Raw genomic sequence first — 24309 nt, 5'->3', positions numbered from 1 at the left:
AATCAACAGCCTGGACACTAAACTCCTTCTCAGAGTCTTCTACCTGGGGAACCAAACCTGCAACAGTTTCAGTGATCTTGTGATTAACTCAACAAATATAAAAGATAGGAGTAGATTCTGTTAGAGTTAGGGAAACAATTTTTTCCACATTAAATGAACTGTACACTTAGAAATAAATGAGGGGGCCGGCCCCGTAGCCGAGTGGTTAAGTTCACACGCTCCGCTTCGGTGGCCCAGGGTTTCGCCGGTTCAGATCCTGGGCGTGGACATGGCACTGTTCATCAGGCCACGTTTAAAAGGCGTCCCACATGCCACAACTAGAAGGACCCACAACTAAAATATAAAACTACGTACTGGGGGATTTGGGGAGAAAAAGCAGAAAAGAAAAAAAAGGAAAGAAGTGAAAATTATAGTAGAAACTTTTTTAAATCATATGAGATTACTTAGATTGTATGATATATAGAACAATAGTTCTAAAAGTGTATTACACAGTCCTTGAAGGTCCCCAAGACCCTTTCAGGCATCCATGAGGTCAAAACTATTTGAACAATACTACTAAGATTTGATTTGCCCTTCTTGGCTGTTATTATTGGATGTATTAAACATGAGGGGGAGTTGCCCCCAGCCACCTCAATTGTACAAATGAAACAGTGTAAGATTCCAGGGGGGCAACAAGAAATTTCAAACACTATACAGAAATATTTAGATGCCAAAGTATTAATACGTACAACTACAGAATGGAATAATCTCATCTGGCCTGTCAAAAAGAGTGATGGCTCTTGGCGCATGACAGTAGATTATTGAGAACTAAACACGGTGACTCCTCCCTTAACTGCTGCTGTGCCTGATGTGGTCACCTTAATAGAACAAACACAGAGACATCCTGGTGTTTGGCATGCTGTGATTGATCTGGCTAATGCTTTCTTTTCTATACCCATTGTTAGAACAGTTCAGTCCCAATTTGCTTTCACCTGGCTGGGACGACAATATACTTTCACCAGGTTGCCCCAGGGATATATACACAGCCCCACTATCTGTCATAGGGAGGTGGTAGAAACATTGTCCCCACCTCAATACGTCTAAGTACACAGCTAGTCCATTATATTGATGACATCTTAATTCAAGGATTAAATCAGGAAGAGGTAAATTATGCTTTACAAACAGTTTTGGAAATCTTACAGGAGGAAGGATGGAAAACAAATCCCGCCAAAATCCAGGAGCCAGCACAAACTGTCACATTCTTAGGCATAATTTAAAATAAAGGACAACAAAAAATCTTGCCAAAAGCAAAACAAAAGATCTTAAGTTTTGTCCCTCCTCAAAATAAGAAAAGGCACAAAAATTTATTGGCTTGTTTGGATTCTGGCAGCAACATATTCCACATTTAAGTCAAATCCTGGCCCCCTTATATCAAGTCACTGGGAAAAAATATCAGTTTCAGTGGGGTGAACCAAAGAAAAATGTTTTTAAACATGCTAAACAGGCTATACAAACAGCCCTGGACACCGTGGCCCATAAGGGATGGGCCAAGTGAGTTGCAGGTTCACGCAGCAAACGGATATGCAAATTGGAGCACTTGGCAAAAACAGGATGGGAAGAAGGTGCCTCTGGGGTTTTGGGCTCAAAAGCTCCCAGAGGCTGCCTGTAATTACACTCCCTTTGAACAACAGTTATTATCATTGTTATTGGGCTCTCTTAGAAAGTGAGGCTTCAAGTGTGGGGCATGAGGTTATACTATGTCCCCAAATACCTATTTTAACCTGGGTACAGGGGACACCTGTGTCTCAGCGAATTGGACATGCTCAAGAAGCCAGTATAATTAAATGGAAATGGTATATTCAGGACAGGATGAAGCCAGGGCCCAAAGGGCAAGCATTGTTGCATGAACAAGTATTTGATCCCACACTTCCAGGTTCTTTAGAAATTACTAAAGAAAACCCCCAGGAGCAAGAATCCCCCATACGTGGGGACTGCCTTTTCAGCAACTAATGGCGGAATAGCAACAGCATGCTTGCTTCACAGATAGCTCAGCCCAGGTGACAGCTGGAGCTCGTTGCTGGAAGACAGTTGCCTATAACCCTATATCTCAGAAAATCTTGGAGACCCAGGGGAAAGGAATGAGTAGCCAGTATGCAGAATTGTATACAGTTTACCAGGCCATCAAGCAAGAGCTAGGAGGACAATGTTATTTATATACTGACTCATGGTCTGTAGCTAATGGGTTGGCAGTTTGGATGCCTAGATGGGCTAAACACAAATAGATGCTTGGTAACCGAGAAATTTGGGGAAAACCATTATGGGAAGACATCTGGCTACGGAGTTCCTCAATGATTACTACTGTATCCATGTTGATGCTCATGTGTTGCCTACCGCTACAGGACACCTATATAATCAGCATGTGGATCGTCTGGCTAAGACCACATCAGTGGTTACAACAGCTGCTTCTTTGGAACTAGCCCAATGGGTCCGCCAGAAAAGTGATCACTTGGGAGCCGAAACCACTTCCAGATGGGTACAGCAGCGTGGGTTACTTGTAACACGGGATCAGCTCCAGAGCACCTCAAATCAATGCCATACTTGTCAAATTTTGAATAAACTAGCAATTCCCCATCCCACAATGGGGAAAATCAAGCGTAGGCTTTATCCTGCACAAATATGGCAAATAGATTATATTGGACCTTTGCCCTCACATTATGAAAAGATTTATGTTTATACTGTAGTAAATACATTTTGTGGGTTTTTGGTCGCCCACCCACATAGGCGGGCTACCCAACAGACAACTATTGAAACCTTGGGAATTATACAACTCTAAAATTTTGGCACTCCTCAGCAGATCCAAAGTGATAATGGTACCCACTTCACAGGTAAGTTAGTTCAGTGTTTTGCTAAAACACACCATATTGAGTGGATGTATCATATACCTTATTATCCACAAGCTGCTGGTCTTATTGAAAGAATAAATGGTCTGTTAAAAACCCAACTGAAATGCCTAGGGCCCCTAACTAAACGGATGGACAATTTGGAGGAGGCCACCAAAGTTCTTAATAACCGCCCCTTAGGAAACACCACTCCCCAACAAAGAACGCTGGGAATTACAGACCCCATAATAAAGGACCTTTTAAGGTGACTAACTGTGACCGTATTGGTCAGTTGTTGCTCTTACCATTACTGCAGCACCCAGCTGTTGAAAGTACAGGACCAACAATGGTCACTGCAAGAGGAGCTCCGTGTTTTGGCTCCACAAATTCCAGAGGACAACCAGGAATGAAAGCATGAGTTCGCAAGCCTCCCCATTCAGAGCCACGAGCTGCGGAGGCAGCAGCACAGGGCACCTCCGCCACGGTGGCCCTAACGTACCCTAATGATGCCACCAATTATTATGTCCCCCAAACTTTTCTTTCTCTCCGTGAATAGAAATGGCTGTTCATTTGGTAGAAAATCTGGACTAGGAAAACTGCTAAAGATCGTTCCATGATGGTAGAAGCCCCGCCAAATGTAACAGTGGGTCAGCAGCTGACATTGCATTGTTGGACCAACTGCACGCATCCCGTCGGACCTGTGTCATGGACTCTAAATGGACATTTAATTTTCAATCAAAAACTTATTGGACAAACCCCTTATAAGAATTTAACTGATCAAACTATAGGAAATAGCTATAATATTAGTATACAATTATTGTCAGCCACCCTCCAGAGCGGAGGCTTATATACTTGTACAAAATATCAAAAAGGTACCCCTGATAACGTTTACTTAAAGGTCAGAGTATTTGTTAGTGTGATTCCTAATCCTCCCAGTGCCTTAGGGACTGAAAATTTATGGTTACATTTAACTAACACAGTATTGAATAAGACTGCTTTTTGTTTAAGAGACAGTGATACCCCCAATAGATGTCTACAGGCAAACTGATTCGGCTTTGGAGGAACTTACACTGATTTTAAAAATATAACTGAAACTACTCACCTCACCTGGCAACCAATTAATGATACAAAGGCTTTAAAACACTTATATGTACCATTAACAGGTACCCTTGCTACAGATTATCTGTGTTTCAATTGCTCCTACATACCTACCTATTGTAATTATTCACAAGACGTAGAAAACTTTACCTTACCCCTTACCTTACCCCTCGGCTGGTACTGGTTATGTGGGGTTACTGCTAGTCCCTGCATTCCATTCCCGGCCCCTAAGGCTTGTAGTGTGGGGTAAGTTACACCTCTAATTGTGGAACATCCAACTGTAAAACTACGTACCACCCGTAATTTAAGTGCTAATTATCAGCCTAATGTAAATCTATTACCTGTAACAAGAGTAGCTACCTTAGCTGCTTTACTATTACCCGTACCTGGTTTAGTTGTTAAATTACACAGAACTGTAGAACATTTAGCCTGTGCCCTGACCTCAGTAATCAATGACATGACCCATGCCCTGTCAGCCATTTCTTTAAAATGACAGGAGTTACGGAAATACGCTTTGGTTCACCGAGCTGCTTTAGATTACTTATTTTTGTTACGTGAGTTACCTTGTACCAAAATTTCTGATGTGTTGTTTTAATGTTACCAATCGTCCTTTACACTTAGATGATATTATTAAGGACTTACAAAATCAAATACAGAATATCAATTATTCCCCTGGTCTGTTCTCATGGCTCCCCACAGGGTGGGGCAGTTATTTCAGGGATGCCCTTTTACTCATTATATTAGTTTGTCTTCTGTTCCTTAGATGTTGGTTGTGTATGTGTTTAAAACAGGGACCCTCAGTTCACCTAGTGTCCTCTGGATAGGTGGGGATGTCAGGGACCATAATGTACAGAGTTCATTGACCTCCCTGCCACCCAAGGACACTGGGCCTGGGCCCTACACGAAGGAATGTGTCTGGGCTCGGGGCCAAAGATGGCCACTTCGCCCCTGACTCTAAGGCACAAGTCACAAAGAATATGTCCTGCGTCATGTTCCTTGTCTGGGCCACCTTGATAGGCACCTGACTGGACTTTAGAAACATCCCATCCGTGGAAACAAAAAAGATAGAAGCACCCCACCTGTGGGAACAAGAAGAAATAACTCAAAGTGTCTAAATGTCTGAAACCCTGAGTCAGAACCAGAGAAACCTTAGGATAAAAGGGAGTCGCAAGCATAGAACAACTGGGAGTCTCACTGAGGAGAGGACGCTTTGCCTCAGACCCGGACAATCGGCACTCCCACCCGCCGTACAAACTATTGGGACTTCCCCGGCTAATTGTGCAGTGGATGTTGTGAGTACCGATTTGTTGTTTGCTTCCCTGCTCCTTATTCTGTTCCCCTTTATCAATAAACTCTAATTGCTTAAACAACCAAATAGCCTTGGCGGTACCTGTCATTCCTTGCCCTTTGTGGCTGTGGACAACAGCTTCACATAGAAGAGGAGAGAGAACTAAGAATAAAAAGAAATGAAGAAATTCTCCGAGAAACATCTGACTCAATTAGGAAATGCAACATAAGCATTAGAGGTATCCTACAGGGAAAAGAGAAGGAGAATGGAACAGAAAGCTTATTCAAAGAAGTAATAGCTGAAAAAGATACGACTGTATGCTGTCTATAAGAACTCACTTTACATTCAAGGACACACATAGGCTGAAAGTTAAGGGATGGAAAAATATATTCCACACAAATGGTAACCAAAAGAAAGCAGGAGCAGCTATACATATCTAAGACAAAATAGACTTTAAGTCAAAAACAGTCTCTAGAGACAAAGAAGGTCTCTCTCTGTAAACATATATATGTATACATAAGGTCATTATATAATGATGAAATTAAATTCAACTAGAAGATATAATAATTGTAAGTATATTTGCACCCAACATCAGAGCACCTAAGCATATAAAGCAAATATTGACAGATCTGAAAGGAGAAATAGACGGCAATACAATAAAATAGTAGGAGACTTCAATACCCTACTTTCAATAATGGATGGAACATCCAGACAGAAAATCAACAAAGAAAAAGACTTAAACAACAGACTGGACCAAATGGACCTAACAGAAAATAGAGAACCTTGCCACCAACAGCAGAAAAATATTCATTCTTCTTAAGTGCAAACAGAACATTCTCCAGAATAGATCACATGTTATGTCACAAAACAAGTCTTAACAAATTTAAGAAGATCAAAATCATATCAAGTATCTTTTCCAAAAACAATGGAAAGAAACTAGAAAGCAACAACAGCAAGAAAATGTATTATGACGTACATCTGAAAGATAAAAAAATAAATTAAAAAAATAAAGAAAATGAGAAAATTTACAAAAACATGGAAACTAAACAATGTACTCTTCAGCAACCACAGAGTCAAGAGGAAATCAAAAATAATTTGAGACAAATGAAACTGGAAACATAACATACCAAAACTTTTGCTTTTTCCAAAAGCAGTTTTAAGAGGAAGCGTATAACAGTGACTATGCTATACATGATAAAAGTGTACATTATATGCCTACGTTATAAAAGGAGAAAGCTATCAAACAAACTAGATAAATTTACACCTCAAAGAACTAGAAAAAGAAAAACAAACTAAGCCCAAAGTAAGCAGAAGGAAGGAAATAAGAAAGATTAGGACATAAACAGATCAAAGAGAGTACAGAAAAACAATAGGAAAAATCAACAAAATTGAGTTGGTTTTTAAAAAAGATAAACAAAATCAACAAACCTTTAGCTAGATTAACTAAGAAAAAAGGAGTGAAGACAAATTAATAAAATCAGAAATGAAAGATGACACATTACAACAGATGCCTCCAACATTAAAAGAATCATAAGGGACTATTATGAACATTTATATGCCGACAAACTGCATAGCCTAGACGAAATGGATAAATTCCTAGAGAAGAAACAGAAAGCCTGAAAAGACCAATTATGAACAAGGAGATTGAAGCAGTAGCAAAAACCTCTCAACAAAGAAAAGCTCAGGATGAGATTGCCTCACAGAATTATATCAAACATTCAAAGAAAAATGAGTGCTGATCCTTATTAAACTTTTCCAAAAAACAGAAGAGGGAACACTTCCAAACTCATTTTATGAGAGCACCATCGTGCCACAAGAAAAGAAAACTTACAGGCAATATCCCTAATAAACACAGATATGCACAAACACTTCCTTAAAATACTAGCCAACAAAATCCAACAGAGTATTAAGAGTTATACACCATGACCAAGTTGGATGGATCCCCGGGATGCAAGGATTGTTCAACATATGCAAATCAATCAATTTGTTATGCTACCTAACAGAATGAAGGACAAAACCACATGATCATCTCAATAGATGCAGAAAAAGCACTGGACAAAATTCAACATCTATTCATAATAAAAACTCTTAATAAAATAGGTACAGAAAGAACCTACCTCAATACAATAAAGGCCATATATGAAAAGCCGACAGATTACATCATAAACAATGGGGAAAAACTAAAAGCTTTTCCTTTAAGATCTGGTACAAAGCAAGGATGTCTATGCTTACCATTTCTATTCAACATAGTCCTGTAAGTCCTAGCTAGAGCAATTAGACAAGAAAAAGGTATAAAAGGTCTCCAAGTTGGAAAAGAAATAAAATTATCTCTGTTTGCAGTTAACATAATCATACACATAGAAAACCCTAAAGACTCAACAAAAAAAACTATTAGAACTAATCTACAAATTCATTAAAGTTGCAAGATACAAACTCAAAATACAAAATCAGTAGTATATCTATACACTAATGATGAACTATCCAAAAAGGAAATTAAAAAATAATCCCATTTACACTAGGAATGGAAAGAATAAAACACTTGGAGTAGACTTAATCAAAGAGTTGAAAGATCTGAATACTGAAAACTAGAAAACATTGATGAAGGAAATTAAAAAGACAAATAAATGAGAAGACATCTTGTGTTCATGGATTGGAAAAATACAGTTAAAATATTAATACAATACAAAGTGATCTACACATTCAATCCCTATCTACAATGTGCTTTTGGTGTCATGATAGGGATCTACAATGGAATCCCTATCAAAATTCCAATGGCATTTTCTACAGAAATAGAAAATACAATTCTAAAATTCACATGAAACCAATAAAGACACTGAATATTCAAAACAATCTTCAATAAAAAGAACAAAGCTGGAGGTATCACATTTACTGATTTCAAAATATATTACAAAGCTATAGTAATCAAAACAGTATGGTACGGGCATAAAAACAGACATACAGACCAATGAAAAAGAACAGAGAGCTCAGAAATAAACACTTGTATATACAATCAGTTGATCTTTGACAAGGGTGCCAGGAATAAACAATGGCGAAACGATAGTCTCTTTGATAAGTAGTACTGGGAAACTGGTTATCCACATACAGAAGAAGGAAATTGGACCCTTATCTCATACCATATACAAAAATCAACTCGGAATAGATTAAAGCCTTAAACGTAAAACCTAAAACTGTAAGACTCCTAGAAGAAAACGTAGAGAAAACACTTCTTGACATTGTCTTGGCAACAGTTTTTTGGTCATGACACCAAAAGCACAGAAAACAAAAGCAAAAATAGAAAAGTGAGATTACATCAAACTAAACAGCCATTGGACAGCAAAGGAAGCAATCAAAAGAGTGAAAGGCAATCTATGGAATGGGAGAAAATATGTGCAACCCATATATCTGACAAGGGATTAATATCTAAAATATATAAGGAATTCATATAACTCAACGGCAAAAAAAATCCCAAATAACTCAATTTAAAAATCAGCAAAAAACCTGAATAGATATTTTTCCAAAGAACACATACAAAAGGTCAACAGGTACATGAAAAGGTGGTCAACATCACTAATCAGGGAAATGCAAATCAAAACCACGAGATATCACCTCACACCTATTAGAATGGCTATCAGAAAAAAGACAAGAGATTTTCTGGGTATTTATTATCAAAAAAGATAAAAGGTAAAAAGCATTTTTTTCATAGAAAAGATAAAAGGTAAACCTTGTACACTGTTGGTGGAATGTAAATTGGTACAGTCATTATGGAAAACAGTATGGAGTTTCCTAAAAGAATTAAAAATAGAACTCCCATAGGATCTAGCAATTCCACTTCTGGGTACACATCCAAAGAAAATGAAATCAGTATCTCTAAGACATATCTGCACTTCCATGTTCATTGCAACATTATTCACAATGAAATTTTATGTCTATATAAAATTACGTAGATATAAATATACATTACATACGTGTTATATATAATAAATATATAATGGAATTATATATATAATAGAATATATACCTATATATATGGACAGATAGACAGAGATACCAGAATATTATTCAGCCTTAAAAAAAGAAGTAACACCTGCCCTCGGGGATAACATGGATGAACCTAGAGGACATTATGCTAAGTGAAATAAGCCAGACACAAAGAGACGAACACTGCATCATCTCACTCAAATGTGGAATCTAAAATAGTCAAACTCATAGAAGCAGGGAACAGATTGTTGCCAGGGGAAATGGGGTGGGGGCAATGGGAAGACGTTGGTCATAGGGTACAAACTTTCAGTTATGCAAGATGAATGAGTTCTGGAGATCTAATGTACAGCATGGTGACTATAATTAACAATACTATATTGAATACTTGAAATTTGCTAATAGGATAGATCTTAAGTGTTCACGCCACCCACACAAAAATGGTAACTGTGAGGTAATGGATACATTAATTTGCTTGAGGGTTGTGATCATGTCACAATGTATACCTATATCAAAACATAAAATTTTACACCTTACATATATACCATTCTTATTTGTCAATTATAGCCCAATAAAGCTGGAGTGGGGGAAGATATCTTATTATCCAGTACCTACATAAAAAGTGTATTAAATACATTGCCACACAAGAACAAGGAAAAAAACATAAATTAGGTAATCTTATTTTCACTAAGTAAAATATCTGAAAAAATGAGTATTAATAACAAATATATTTAATGCCTTTAAAAATGTAAGATCATATTTAGAATTTTAATATAAAAAATTATTGAGTAAAATTAACTTTTTAAATGCTTTCAAAAATAGAAATTAAAAAGCAATAGAGATTTTTCAAAACACAATGAAATACCACTAAAAAGTCTAGAAGTTAAATGTCTGACCACGCCAAGTGTAGGTGAGGATGAGGAACAGCTGGAACTCTCACACTGCTGACAGAACTGCAAAACGATAAACGTTTTACCAAATAATTTGGCAGTTACTTTAAAAACTAAATATATACATACCATACAACCCAGCCACTCCACTACGAGGTATTTATCAAGAAGAAACAAAGCGTATGCCCATACAAAGACTTGTCACCAATGTCTACAGCAGCTTTACTTGTAATAGCCAAACACTGAAAAGAACCCAAATGTCCATGAACAGGCAAATAGACAAACTACGTTGCTCCATACAATGGAATAATACTCAATAATCTACAAAGGGGCAACTATTGATACACATTACCACAAGACTCAATCTCAAATGCATGAGACTATGTGAAAGAAGTCAAACCCAAAATTTCTTCACAAGCAACTGGAAAAGACAAAGCTATAGCAATGGAGAATAGATCGGTGGTCACTAAAGATTAAGGATGAGGAGAATATTTGACTACAGAAAAACAGCACAAGGAATCTTTTAGGGTAAAGAAGTGGTATCTTAATTGTGGTAGTGGTGGTTACAATTACAGACACCCATACAAATGCTACAAAAAATGTATTTTTTGAAGGATGTCAGTATCATGGCAGCATAAGTCATCCTTTGTTTTTGCTCCATACACACACACACACACACACACACCCTTCAGAATTCATTCATGAATAGAAGTGCCTCTGTGGGAGTTGTAGAATCTAGCACCATATGCCAAGAGACCCAGGAGGTGGCTCACCCACCTGTGCATCAGGTAAGAAGCAGACAGACCTTGGTATCAGCTGTGGACCCTGCAGTTGCCTGTGAACTGGTTGCAGCCCCTCTCTGCTGTGGTCCAGGAGCACCAGGATAACACTGACTTGGGAAGTCACCCTTGGGTGAGAAAGCCTTTGTGGAACTCCAGGTTTCACGAGGAGAAGTTCCAGTACTCCATTGGAGCAAAAATATATGAGTTTGAACATATCGGTGTGAGTAAGAGGAACAGCTTGATATTGCCTGCCTCATCCCTCCTCCAAGACAGCACAGCTTAAGGCTAAGTAAATTCTTCTCCAACCCTGATTTCTCCTGCAGGGGAAAAGGAGAGCAAGTGAGTGCACACCCAGCTCCCCCAGCTGCACCAGAGGCTGACAAAGAGTCTCATTTCTCTCTAGCAGCACCCAGGGCATTAAGATGGGAGCCCCATGACTTGCGAGAGAGAGGAAATGGGGAGGGCAGAAAACAGGATTCTCAGAAGGATTCCTAGGTGTACTCTTGAGGGCAGCAGCAAGAATGAGCTTCAGCAGACAGCTAGGGAGCACACAGAGAAAACAGGCCAAGGTCTGTGGGCCAGGGGAAAACCACAAACTTGAGCTGTACCACTACTTTCAGTTAAACAAATGAGAGGCCATAAGCAGCTGGCCTGGTGCAGTGTAGGATCAAGAAAAGGCATACAAGCTTAAGAATTCTGCAATGAGAGAAAGTAAGAAGCATGGAGCAACTGCATCCATACAAGATCTGAGAAAGACTCAGAATCTCTAGCAGGACAGACAGAAGGTATTTCTCCCCCGAAGGCAGTTAGCAAAGATTAGAGGAAGTGATCCTACTTCAAATGCAAAGACAGCAATGCAAAACTCCAAGAAACATGAAAAATCAAGGAAACATGACACCACCAAAAGATCATTAACAATCTTCCAGCAACCAACCCCAAAGACATGGAAATCTACAATTTACTTGATTAAGAATCCAGAATAGCTGTTTTAAGGAAACTCAATGATCTACAAGAAAACACAGAAAGACAATTCAACAAAATCACGAAAACAATATATGAAAAAATTAGAAATCTAACAGAGATAAAAATCATAAAAAATATCCAAACAGAAATTCTAGAGCTGAAGAATTCAATGAAAAATGCAAGAGAAAGCATCAACAACAGAGCAGATCCAGCAGAAGAAGGAATCTGTGAGTTAGAAGATAGGAACCTTGAAATTACTCAGTCAGAAAAGAACAAAGAAAAAAGAATAAAAAAGAGTAAAGAAAGCCTAGGTGATCTGTGGGACATCATCAAAAGAACCAACATGCGATTATTGGAGTTCCAGAAAAAGAAGAGAGGGAGAAGGTGACAGAAAGCTTATTTAAAGAAATAACGGCTGAGAACTTCCCAAAACTGGGGAGAGATTTGGAAACCAAGTTCATGAAGCTAATAGGTCAATCTATAATTTCAATCCAAACAATCCTCTCCAAGACGCACTACAATAAAACTGTCAAAAATCAAAGACAAAGAGAGAATCCTAAAAGCAGCAAGAGAAAATAAGATTATAACCTACAAAGGAACTCCCATTAGGTTATCAGTAGACCTCTCAAAAGAAACCTTACAAACCAGGAGAAAGTGGGAAGAAACATTCAAAGTTTTTGAAGCAAAAAACTGGCAACCAAAAACATTCTATCTGGCAAAGTTATTCTTCAGAAATGACGGAGAAATAAAGACTATCCCAGACAAACAAAAGCAGAGGGAATTCAACAACAGTAGACTGCCTTACAAGAAATGCTGAAAGGAGTTCCTCAGGCTGAAATGAAAGGACCACTAAGTATTAACATGAAAACATATAAGAATAAACAATACACTGGGAAAGGTAAATATACAGTCAAATTCAGAATACTCTAATACTATAATATGGGGGTGTATTAACCACTTGACTATAGTATAAAGATTAAAGGATAAGAGTATTAAAAATAACTATAGCTACTTGTTAATGAATATACAATATACAAAGATATAAATTGTAACATTAAAAACATAAAGGGGGTGACTATAAGGGTACAGTTTTTGTATGTGATCAAAGTTGCTATCAGTATAAAACATACTGTTATGTCTATAAGATGTTTTATATAAGCCTTGTGGTAAACACAAAGCAAAAATCTATAATAGATTCACAAGACATAAGGATAAGGGAATCATGCATACCACTATAGAAAATCATCAACTCGCAGAGGAAGGCAGCAAGAGAAAAAGAAAGGAACAGGGAACTACAAAACACCCAGAAAACAATAAGATGGCATTAGCAAGTCATTATCCAACAATAACCACTCCAAATGAGTGGATTGAATTCTCCACTCATAAGACATAGAACGACTGATGGATTAAAAAAAAAAAGGCCTACCTAGATGCTGCCTACAAGGGACTCATTTCACCTTTAAGGACACACATAGGGGGTTGGCCCCGTGGCCGAGTGGTTAAGTTCGCGCGCTCCGCTGCAGGCGGCCCAGTGTTTCGTTGGTTCGAATCCTGGGCACAGACATGGCACTGCTCATCAAACCACGCTGAGGCAGCGTCCCACATGCCACAACTAGAAGGACCCACAATGAAGAATATACAACTATGTACTGGGGGACTTTGGGGAGAAAAAGGAAAAAAATAAAATCTTCAAAAAAAATAAAATAAATAAAAATTATAAGGACACACATAGGCTCAAAGTGAAAGGATAGAAAAAGATAGTCCATGCAAGTAGAAACCAAAGGAGAGCATGGGTAATTACACTTATATCAGACAATGAAGACTTTAAGTCTAAAATGATAACAAGAGACAATGAAGATCATTATATAATGATAAAGGGGTCAATTTGACAAGAAAATATAACAATCATAAATATATATGCACCTAATCTTGGAGCACTCAGACATATTAAGCAAATACTAACAGATCTGGAGAGAGACACAGACAACCAAACAGTAATAGTAGGGGACTTTAATACCCCAACAATAACAGGTCATCCAGACAGAAAATTAACACGGAAATGTTGGACTTGAACAATACTTTAGACCAAATGGACCTAACAGCCATATACAGAACATTCTCTCCAACAGCAGCAGAATGCACATTGTTCTCAAGCAGACACAGAACATTCTCCAGGATGGATCATAAGATAAGTCTTAGTAATTTAGGAAAATTGAATTAATACCAAGTATTTTTTCAAAACATGATGATATGAAACTAGATCGATGACAGGAGGAATGCTGGAAAATTTACAAATATGTGGAAAGTAAACAACACACTCCTGAACAATCAAAGGGTCAAAGAAGAAATCAAAAGGGAAATTTTTAAAAATCACACAACATACCAAAAACTATGCGATGCTGCAAAAGCAGTTCTAAGAGGGAAGTTTATTGCAACAAACACCTACATTAAGAAAAAATGAAGATCTGAAATAAACAAGCTAACTTTACACCTCAAGGTATTAGAAAAGCAGAACAAAGGCCAAAGTTAGCAGAAGGAAGGAAATAACAAATATCAGAGCATAAATAAATGAAATAGAGACTAGTAAAACAATACAAGAGAACAAGAAAACTAAGAGCTAGTTTTTTGAAAAGATAAACAAAATTGCAAACCTTTAGCTAGACTAACTTAGAAAAAAGGACACAAATAAATAAAATCAGAAATGAAAGAGGAGACATTACATCTGATAGCGCATAATACAAAAGATCATAAGAGACCACTATAAGCAACAACATAATCCAACAAACTGGATAACTTAGAAGGAGTGGATAAATTCCCAGAAACATACAACTAATCCAGACTGACTCATGAAGAAATGGCAAATATAAACAGACAAATAACAAGGAAATTGAATCCGTAATCAAAAACCTCCCAACAAAGAAAAGCCCAGGATCGGATGGTTTCACTGGTGACTTCTACCAATATTTAAAGAAGAATTAATGCCAAACTTTCTCAAACTCTTCGAAAAAACTGAAGAGGAGGGAATGCTCCCAAACTCATTTTATGAGGCCAGCACTATTCTGACACCAAAGCCAGATAAGGATGCTACAAGAAAAGACAGCTACAGGCCAATAATAACTGATGAATATAGATGCAAAAATTCACAATAAAATATTAGCAAACTGAATTCAATAGCACATTAAAAGGATCACACGCCATGATCAAGAAAAATTAATCACTGAGATGCAAGGATGGTTCAACATAAGCAAATCAATAAACGTGGTACACCACATTAACAATGAAACATAAAAATTATATGAATAGAAATCATCTCAACAGATGCAGAAAAAGCATTTGACAAAATACAACATCCTTTCATGATAAAAATTCTCAACAAATTGGGTATAAGAGGAACATACTACTACAGAGTAATGGCCATAAATGACAAGCCCACAGCTAACATCTACTCAGCAGTGAAAGGCTGAAAGCTTTGACACAGATCAGGAACAAGACAAGAGTGGCCATTCTCTTCACTTTTATTCAACAAAATGATGGAAGTCCTAGCCAGAGAAATCAGGCAAGAAAGTAAAATAAAAGGAAGCCAAATAGGAAAGGAGGAAGTAAAATTGTCTTTCTTTGCAGATGACATAATCCCATATATAGAAAAATCCTAAAGAATCCACCAAAAAACTGTTAGAACTAATTTTGAATTCAGTAAAGCTGCAGGATACAAGATCAACATACAGATATAAGTTGCATTTAGGGGCCGCCCCGTGGCCGAGTGGTTAAGTTCAGGCTCTGCTTTGGCGGCCCAGGGTTTTGCGGGTTCAGATCCTGGGCGCGGACATGGTACCACTCATCAAGCCATGCTGAGGTGGCATCCCACATACCACAACTAGGAGGACCCACAACTAAAAAAGTATATACAACTATGTACCAGGGGGCCTTGGGGAGAAAAAAGAAAAATAACGTCTTTAAAAAAAAAAAAAAGAAAGAAGTTGCATTTCTATACACAAGCAATGAAAGATCTCTAAAAGAAGTAAAGAAAATAATCCCATTCACAATAGCATCAAAACAATAAAATACTTAGAAATAAATTTAACCAAGAAAGTAAAAGATCCGTACAATGAAAACTACAAGATATTGATGAAAGAAATTGAGGAAGACACAAATAAATGGAAAGATATCTTGTGTTTGCAGATCAGAATTAGTATTGTTAAAATGTCCATACTATTTAAAGCCATCTATAGATTCAATGTTAATTCCTATCAAAATTCCAATAGCATTTTCCACAGAAATAGAAAAAAACAATCCTAAAATTTGTATGGAACCACAAAAGGTCCTGAAGAGCCAAATCATTTATGAGAAAAAATAACAAAGTGGGGGCATCACACTTCCTGATTTCAAACTACATTACAACGCTATAGTAATTAAAAGAGTATGGTACTAGCATAAAAATAGACACACAGACCAATGGAATAGAATCCAGAGCCCAGAAATAAACTCTTGCATACACAGTCAACTAATATTTGACAAGGGAGCCAAGAATACTCAATGGGTAAAGGATAGTCTCTTCAATAAATGGTGCTGAGAAGCAACATAACCATACGCAGAAAAATGAAATGGGATCCCTATCTTACACTACTCACAAAAAATTAACTCGAAATGGATTAAAGACTGAAACATGAGACCTGATACCATAAAACTTCTAGAAGAAAACATAGGGAAGAAGCTCCTTGACATTGTTCTCAGTAACTATTTTTTTGCTACAACACCAAAAGCACAAGCAACAAAAACAAACAAGTGGGACTACATCAAACTAAAAGGCTTCTGCACAGCAAAGGAAACAATCAGCAAAATGAAAAGGCAACCTACAGAATGGGAGAAAATATTTGTAAACCATATATCTGATAAGGGATTAATACCCAAAATATATAGAGAACTCACAGAATTCAATAATAATCAAACAATCTGGTCAAAAAATAGGCAGAGGAACTGAATAGACATTTTCCCAAAGTAGACATACAAATGGCCAATATACCTGAAAAGATGCTCAACATCACTAATCATCAGGGAAATGCAAATCAAAAAGCACAATGAAATATCACCTCACACCTGTTAGAATGGCTATCATCAAAAAGAAAAGAGAACTTCTGGATAGTTACCTGAAGAAAATGAAAACACTAACTGGAAAAGACACATGCAGCCCCATGTTCACTGCAGCATTATTTACAGTAACCAAGATATGGAAACAATCTAAGTGCCCACTGAGGGATGAATGGATTAAGAAAATATGGTGTATTCTTCACAGAAATAGAACAAAGAATCAAAAAATTTATAAGGAACAACAAAAGACCCTGAATAGCCAAAGCAATCCTGAGAACAAAGAACAAAGCTGGAGGCATCACACTCCCCGACTTCAAAACATACTACAAAACTATAGTAATCAAAACAGCATGGTACTGGCACAAAAACAGACAAACAGATTAATGGATCAGAACTAAAAGCCCAGAAATAAAACCACACATCTATGGACAGTTAATCTTTGACAAATGAGCCAAAAACATACAATAGAGAAAGGAAAGTCTCTTCAATAAATGGTGCTGGGAAAACTGGACAGCCACATGCAGAAGAATGAAAGGAGACTATTGTCTCACACCATATACAAAAATTAACTCCAAATGGATTAATGATTTGCATGTAAAAACTTAAACCATAAAAATCCTAGAAGGAAATATAGGCAGTACTCTTTTTGACATCGGTCTTAGCCACATCCTTTCAAATACCACGTCTACTCGGGTAAGGGAAACAAAAGAAAAAGTTAACAAATGGGACGACATCAGACTAAAAAGCTTCTACAAAGCAAAGGAAACCATCAACAAAATGGAAAGACAACCCACCAACTGGGAGAAAATATTTTCAAATCATTTATCAGACAAGGGGTTGATATCCAAAGTATATAAAGGACTCACACAACTCACCAAAAAACCCCAAACAACTCGATCAAGAAATGGGCAGAGGACACGAACAGACCTTTTTCAACAGAAGATATACAGATGGCCAACAGGCACATGAAAAGATGCTCAACATCGCTAATCATTAGGGAAACGCAAATCAAAACTACAATGAGATAGCACCTTACACCAGTCGGAATGGCTGTAATTACGAAGACCAAAGACAACAAATGTTGGAGAGGATAGAGAAAAGGGAATGCTCACATACTGCTGGTGGGAATGCAAACTCGTGCAGCCACTATGAAAAACAGTATGGAGATTCCTCAAAAAACTAAAAATAGAAATACCATATGACCCAGCTATCCCACTACTAGGGTATCTACCTAAACAACTTGATATCAACAATCCAAAGTAACATGTTCCGTTTGTTCATTGCAGCACTATTCACAATAGCCAAGACATGGAAACAATCCAAGTGCCTATCGACCGATGATTGGATAAAGAAGATGTGGTATATATACACAACGGAATACTACTCAGCCATAAAAAAGACAAAACCATCCCATTTGCAACAACACAGATGGACCTGGAGGGTATTATGCTAAGTGAAATAAGCCAGAATGAGAAAGACAAACATCATATGATTTCACTTATATGCAGAATATAAACAAACACATGGACAAAGAAAACAGTTCAGTGGTACCGGGGAAGGGGGGTGGAGGATGGGCTCAGGGGATGAAGGGGAGCACCTATGTGGTGACAGACAAGAAATAATGTACAACTGAAATTTCACAATGATGTAAACTGTTATGAATCTGAATTACAAAAATAATAAAAATTATAAAATAATAATAATAAAATAAAGGCACTACATATACCTTAAAAAAAAAGAAAGAAAATGTTGTGTATAGATAATACAATGGAATATTATTTGGCCATTAAAAGAAGAAAACCTTGCCACTTGCAACAACATGGATAGACCTTGAGAGCATTTTGCTAATGAAATAAATCAGACAGAGACAAATATTGTATGATCTCACTTATATATGGAATCTAAAAGAAAAAAAACTGAGCTCATAAAGAGAAAAGATTAGTGGTTGCCTTAGGTGAGGGGTTGAGGTGGGCAAAATGGGTGAATGGGGTTAAAAGGTACAAATTTTCAGTTAAATAAATGAGTTCTGGGGACGCAATGTACTGCATAAGGATTATAGTTAACAACATGGTGCTGCATATTTCAAAGTTGCTAAGAGAGTAGATCTTAAAAGTTCTCATCACACCCCAAAACATTTGTAACTATGTATGATGATGGACGTTAACTAGATTTATTGTGGTGACCATTTCACAATATATACAAAGGTTGAATCATTATACTGTACATCTGACCATTTCACAATATATACAAAGGTTGAATCATTATACTGTACATCTGAAACTAATATAATGTTATATGTCAATTATATCTTAATTTAAAAAAAGAGAAAAGAAAACAAATGTTGGGGAGGGTGTGGAGAAGCGTGACCCCTTGTGCACTATTGGTGGGAAACTGACACAGCCACTATGGGAAATAGTATGGACGTTCCTCAAAGAATTAAAAATAGAACCACCATACGATCCAGCAATTCCACCTATGGGTAAATATCCAAAGGAAATGAAATCACTATCTCAAAGACATATCTGCACCCCTGCGTTCATTGCAGCATTATTCACAATAGCCAAGACAAAGAAATAACCTAACTGTCCATCAATGGATGAATGGATAAAGAAAATGTGGTACATCTATACAATAGAATATTATTCAGCCATGAGAAAGAAGGAAATCCTGCCATTTGTGACAACATGGATGGACCTTGAGGGCATTATGCTACTTGAAATAAGTCAGACAGAGAAAGACAAATACTGTATGATCTCACTTATACACAGAATCTAAAAGAGCCGAGTTCATACAAACAGAGAGTAGAACGGTGGTAACCAGAGGCTGGGAGTGGGGGAAATGGGGAGATGTTGGTCAAAGGGTACAAACTTCCAGTAACAAGATGAATAAGTTCTGGGGATCTAAGTTATAGCATGGTGATTATAGTTAACAATACCGTATTATCTACAGTACTTGATAGCTGTTAAAAGAGTAAATCTTAAATATTCTCACCACAAAAATGAAATGGTAATTACGTGATGTGACAGAGGTGTTAGCTAATGCTATGACAGTAATCACTTTGAAATATATAACTATCAAATCAATGCATTGTATAACTTAGATTTACACATGTTATATGTCAATTATATCTCAATAAAGCTGGGGAAAATGTATTTTTTGAATTATAGAAAGTTATATCAAAAAGACTAAGTTTTACTGTATATAAATGTTTTAAATTTAAGGCTCGAACAAGGCATAAAATATTGACACACATAACTTAAAGACTTAAATGTAAGACCTGAACCCGTAAAACGCCTAGAAGGAAACACAGATGTTATAAATACAGATGTTACACAACATAGAAGAGAAAAGAGAGGTTAAGCAAAAATGCTATAGTCTTGAATTGAATTGGAAGTATCAGTATAAACTCATGATGCATTTTACCTTTAAAAATGTGATATAAATGAATGCATATACAATATAGATTAGATGTAATATAATAGAGGTAAAATAGACGAAGGTAAGTAAAAATGCTGTAATCTTGAATTTGAATTGGACATAAATTGTTACAATCTCTGTGGAAAACAATTTCACGATATCTAGAAAAGTTAAATATTATACATACCCTATGACTCATTGGTATATATCCTAGAGAAATTGTTAAATATGTGAAGCAAGATAAGAATGTCTAAGGATGTGCACAGATGTGATCTCTATACAAGCTGTGAACTACAAACAACCCAAATAGCCATCAACAGTATGATGCTTAAACTGCTTGTGCTGTCTTCATCAATGGAATATTACCTAGCAATCAAAATGAATGACTACACCAACACACACACATGGATAAGTCTCTAAAATGTAAGGCTGAGCAGAAGTAAACGCAGAAGAAAACATGTAGGGTGATTTGACTAATATAAAATCCCAAAGCATTCAATCCCAAGCAATAATTTAAGAACACGCACATAGGTGGTAAAACTATATGGAGAGAAGTGAAGGAGAGATCAACGTGATTCAGCACAATAGTCACCCCGGAGAGGGTAACCATAGGAGGATGTGCCCGGAGCAGGGCACCTGTGGGATGCTGGTTATGTTCCATTTCTCAGGCTAGGAAGATCCACCGGTACGTGCTCTCCTTTTCTTTAAACTGTATATATATGTTTTGATCCTCACTATACACGAAATACCTCTCGATACAAAATTGAAAAAGAAAAATCATGACTTCAAGTTGAACCCCAAGGTCAGGACAATGCGACAGGGTTCTGGGTCTAGGGAGCATTTTCAGGGTGGGCAAAGCTTGAACATCCTTACAAGCCACTCTCCCTATGATGGTGGCCAGGGGGAGGCCAGGGCTGCTGCAGGCCAATGAGCTTATGTTTGAGAAGGAAAGGGAGGAAGGGGGCCCACATTTCCTCTTGATGAAGACGTGGGAAAGGGTCTTGCCCCAGCCCTGGGCTGGGTGGGGAAGGCAGACAACCAGGATGAGGCAAAGGAGGTTCAGAGCAGGACTGAGGGGTGGGACGAGCCCCTGCAGCACACAGAGGAGGGGAAGAGATGCAGAACGGTGTGTGACCCAGGGTGGGACTTGCAGAGAGGGCTGCTCAGATGGCCCTGGCCCTGAACGTCCACCAGCGTAGACGTGGCCCCAGGGGTAACACACAGAAGGTCTGCAGTTGGCTCACTGGCCCCTTCTCAGGAGAGGGCTGACCTGAGTCAGGGACACCACTGTGACCTCAAGGCCAGACTAATGTCTGGCTTGGACCACGAAAGCAGGAGCCTGACAGTCTTCACATTGTGCCGTCTCTGAGTCCTGTGTGCCCCGAGCAGGTACAGCCCAGCCAAACATCAGCAGGTCTCACGGACACAGGGTGTGCCCATGCATGCAGAGTCACACACACCATTGCTGAGTGACACAGATACTGCCCCACGCAGGGACCCACATACAGTCAAACTGCAAAAATGCCTTATCCTACATCCACTCACCTAAGTGGTAACAGTTAATTCACTTTTTTTTCAGACTGCAGCAAATCTTTTATTACATTTAATTAGATCTCTCCATAATGTCTCAAATGGTATCAAACACCATTTCGTCTCTCTAACACAGAGCAGAGCGGGCATCAGTAACCAGGCAAGAAGGGTTCAATTCCAAGCTTCTGACCACACCCCACGGTGACCAGGCACAGTTTCCATGTCATCTTCTCACCTTACCCCACTGGGTGTCCCACACAGCTGGTCGCCCCAGTAGAGACAGAAGTTTCTATCTCATATTGGAAGAACAGGAAGTTGAGAGACAGAAAATCCAGTGAAAACACATTGATCTCAACTCAACTGAGTTTTTTAAAAAAGCAAACTAATTAGTTGTTTTGAACGGAGAGAGAAGAGCAGGCATGGGATTATGAGTCAGATCTGTGACAAAGGCTGGTAGCTATACAGGGCACATTGCAAACTATCATATGCAAACTATCGTCCGATATTTTAAAATGAAGTGGCTTTCGTGGCTTTTTTTCTTTTTTGGTATTGTAAACGTGTGCTGTGTGATATTACCCGAATTTAATTTAAAACATCTTGTTTTGCAAACAAAACAAAATTTAAAGCCTTTAAGGCGAGCATCTCTCTAAGGAAAAAAGGAAGGCATTTGTGCCAGCCCGTGGCCAAGCGGTTGAGTTCACCTACTGGGCTTCGGTGGCCCAGGGTTTCACCGGTTTGGATCCTGGGCACGGACACGGCACTGTTCATCAGGCCACGCTGAGGCGGCATCCCACATAGCTCAACCAGAGGCACTCACAACTAGAATATACAACTATGTACTGGGGGGCTTTGGGGAGAAGAAGAAGAAAAAAAGAAGGCATTTGCTAAGAAACTGTTAGGAGGTCCAGCAAGACCGCCCTCAAGACTCCTCAGCATGACCCTGAGAGCTCTTCTCCTCTGTTCCTCAGAATTAAACTGGGTTTTGATGGAACAGAAGCCACCGCTGCCTCCTATGTCTTCAAGCTTGTCTTTCTCCACATCCATCCTGTAAGGAAGACAAAAACGTGTTTCATCTTTCTCAGCTTCTTCTTTGAACTGCTGGGCACAGCCCAGGAAAGCCACCACCGCATGGGCAAACCTGTTGTCCCAGAAAAACCACAACTCTGCAGAACGGCACAATGGCGGCTCCTTAGATCTGGCAGTCAGAGGCCAGATATGAATAGCTACCACAGGGAACAAGTCAATACCTCTGGACCGTCAGACCCATCTGATTGGCTGGGGCATGGAGCAGCAACCCCGCCCCCTCTCAAGCAGCATTCACCTCATTCCATTCCACAGGAACACCGGGCAGGCGACCAGGTCTGCAGTTACTGATTGTGCCAAACCGTCCACGGTGACAGATGTGAGAGGTCGCATTAAAGACATTGATTTTCTTCAGCTGCATCTGGGCATAACACATCTGGTTTTCTATGCTCTTGAGCCCATCCTCCAGTTCCAGCTGTTGTCATTTAAATTCACTGTGTTCCTTCTGGTACTGAGCTTCCTCCAGATCCAGTCTCTCAGCCTCAGAAAAGACCCTCTCAAGATTTTCTGCCACAGTGTCAGGGTGCTTTTCCACATCTTCCAGCTCCCGGACCAGCCTCTCCTCCTCAAGTGCCAACTCCCTTAGCTCCACCAGCAGCTGTTCAGTGTCATCCTCACTCATTTGCTCAAGTCCTCCAAACAGCGTTGGCAGTTCTGACACTCATTTCCACTGACATGGTCTAAAAGAGAAATCTGTGCGTTCTTCACACAGTAGTGATCCCACATCTGTCTGGCCCCACAGGATGTCAAAAAGGTACCCAGTGACCTTCAGTCTTCAGCTCTGTTCTCCATGGTGCCACCGTCGGATGCCTCCCCGGTCAGAGTGAAGCTGCTGGTACTTTCCGCAGACATCATCCCGGCTGGGGGATGAATCTGCCAGACAGACCATCCCAGCAGGTTTCGATAAACAGCTCCTCCCCTGAGTTAGCTTCTTCCCCCTGGGTCTCTCCTGGTTTCTCTTGGGCTGGGGCGAGTGATGGAGCTGTGAGTTCCTGGATGGTGACGTGGTCCAGTTTCGGGGGCTGGCTGCAGCACTGGCACACGAAGCTGGCCTGCACGGTGCTTGTGGGAATCTGTGACTGCTGCATCCCTCGGGACCTGGAGCCACCATCCTGGTCCAGTCTACTGTGGCGGTACCATGGCCTCAGGTCGGCCCAGAGCAAGGCCTCCAGAACTGCTGTCACCAGGTCTTCAGCTACTTCACAGCCCACCCGACAAGAGTAAGTCATTTTACTGAGCATCTGCTATGCACCTATCAGTGTACTAAGTGCCTTGCATGGACCGATCCACTCATTTAACCAATATTCAGCAGCACCTCAGGAACCACATGCTGGGCAAGG

General features: G+C 38.9%; 1 protein-coding gene and 1 pseudogene across 3 annotated transcripts in view; both read right to left on the bottom strand.

Moving 5' to 3' along the window:
• The window catches only part of WTIP (WT1 interacting protein), a 90564-nt gene that overhangs the window by 36724 nt on the left and 29531 nt on the right, over nucleotides 1-24309 (bottom strand). The gene's annotated exons all lie outside the window — the stretch shown is intronic.
• Nucleotides 1-24309, bottom strand: part of LOC139042210 (beclin-1 pseudogene) — a 28772-nt pseudogene extending 4463 nt beyond the window's left edge.

The sequence above is a fragment of the Equus asinus genome, chromosome 26 (assembly GCF_041296235.1).
Source record: "Equus asinus isolate D_3611 breed Donkey chromosome 26, EquAss-T2T_v2, whole genome shotgun sequence".
In the NCBI taxonomy this organism is placed as follows: domain Eukaryota; kingdom Metazoa; phylum Chordata; class Mammalia; order Perissodactyla; family Equidae; genus Equus; species Equus asinus.
Note: the sequence above shows the minus strand (reverse complement) of the source record. Positions and strands in the feature narration are given on the sequence as shown.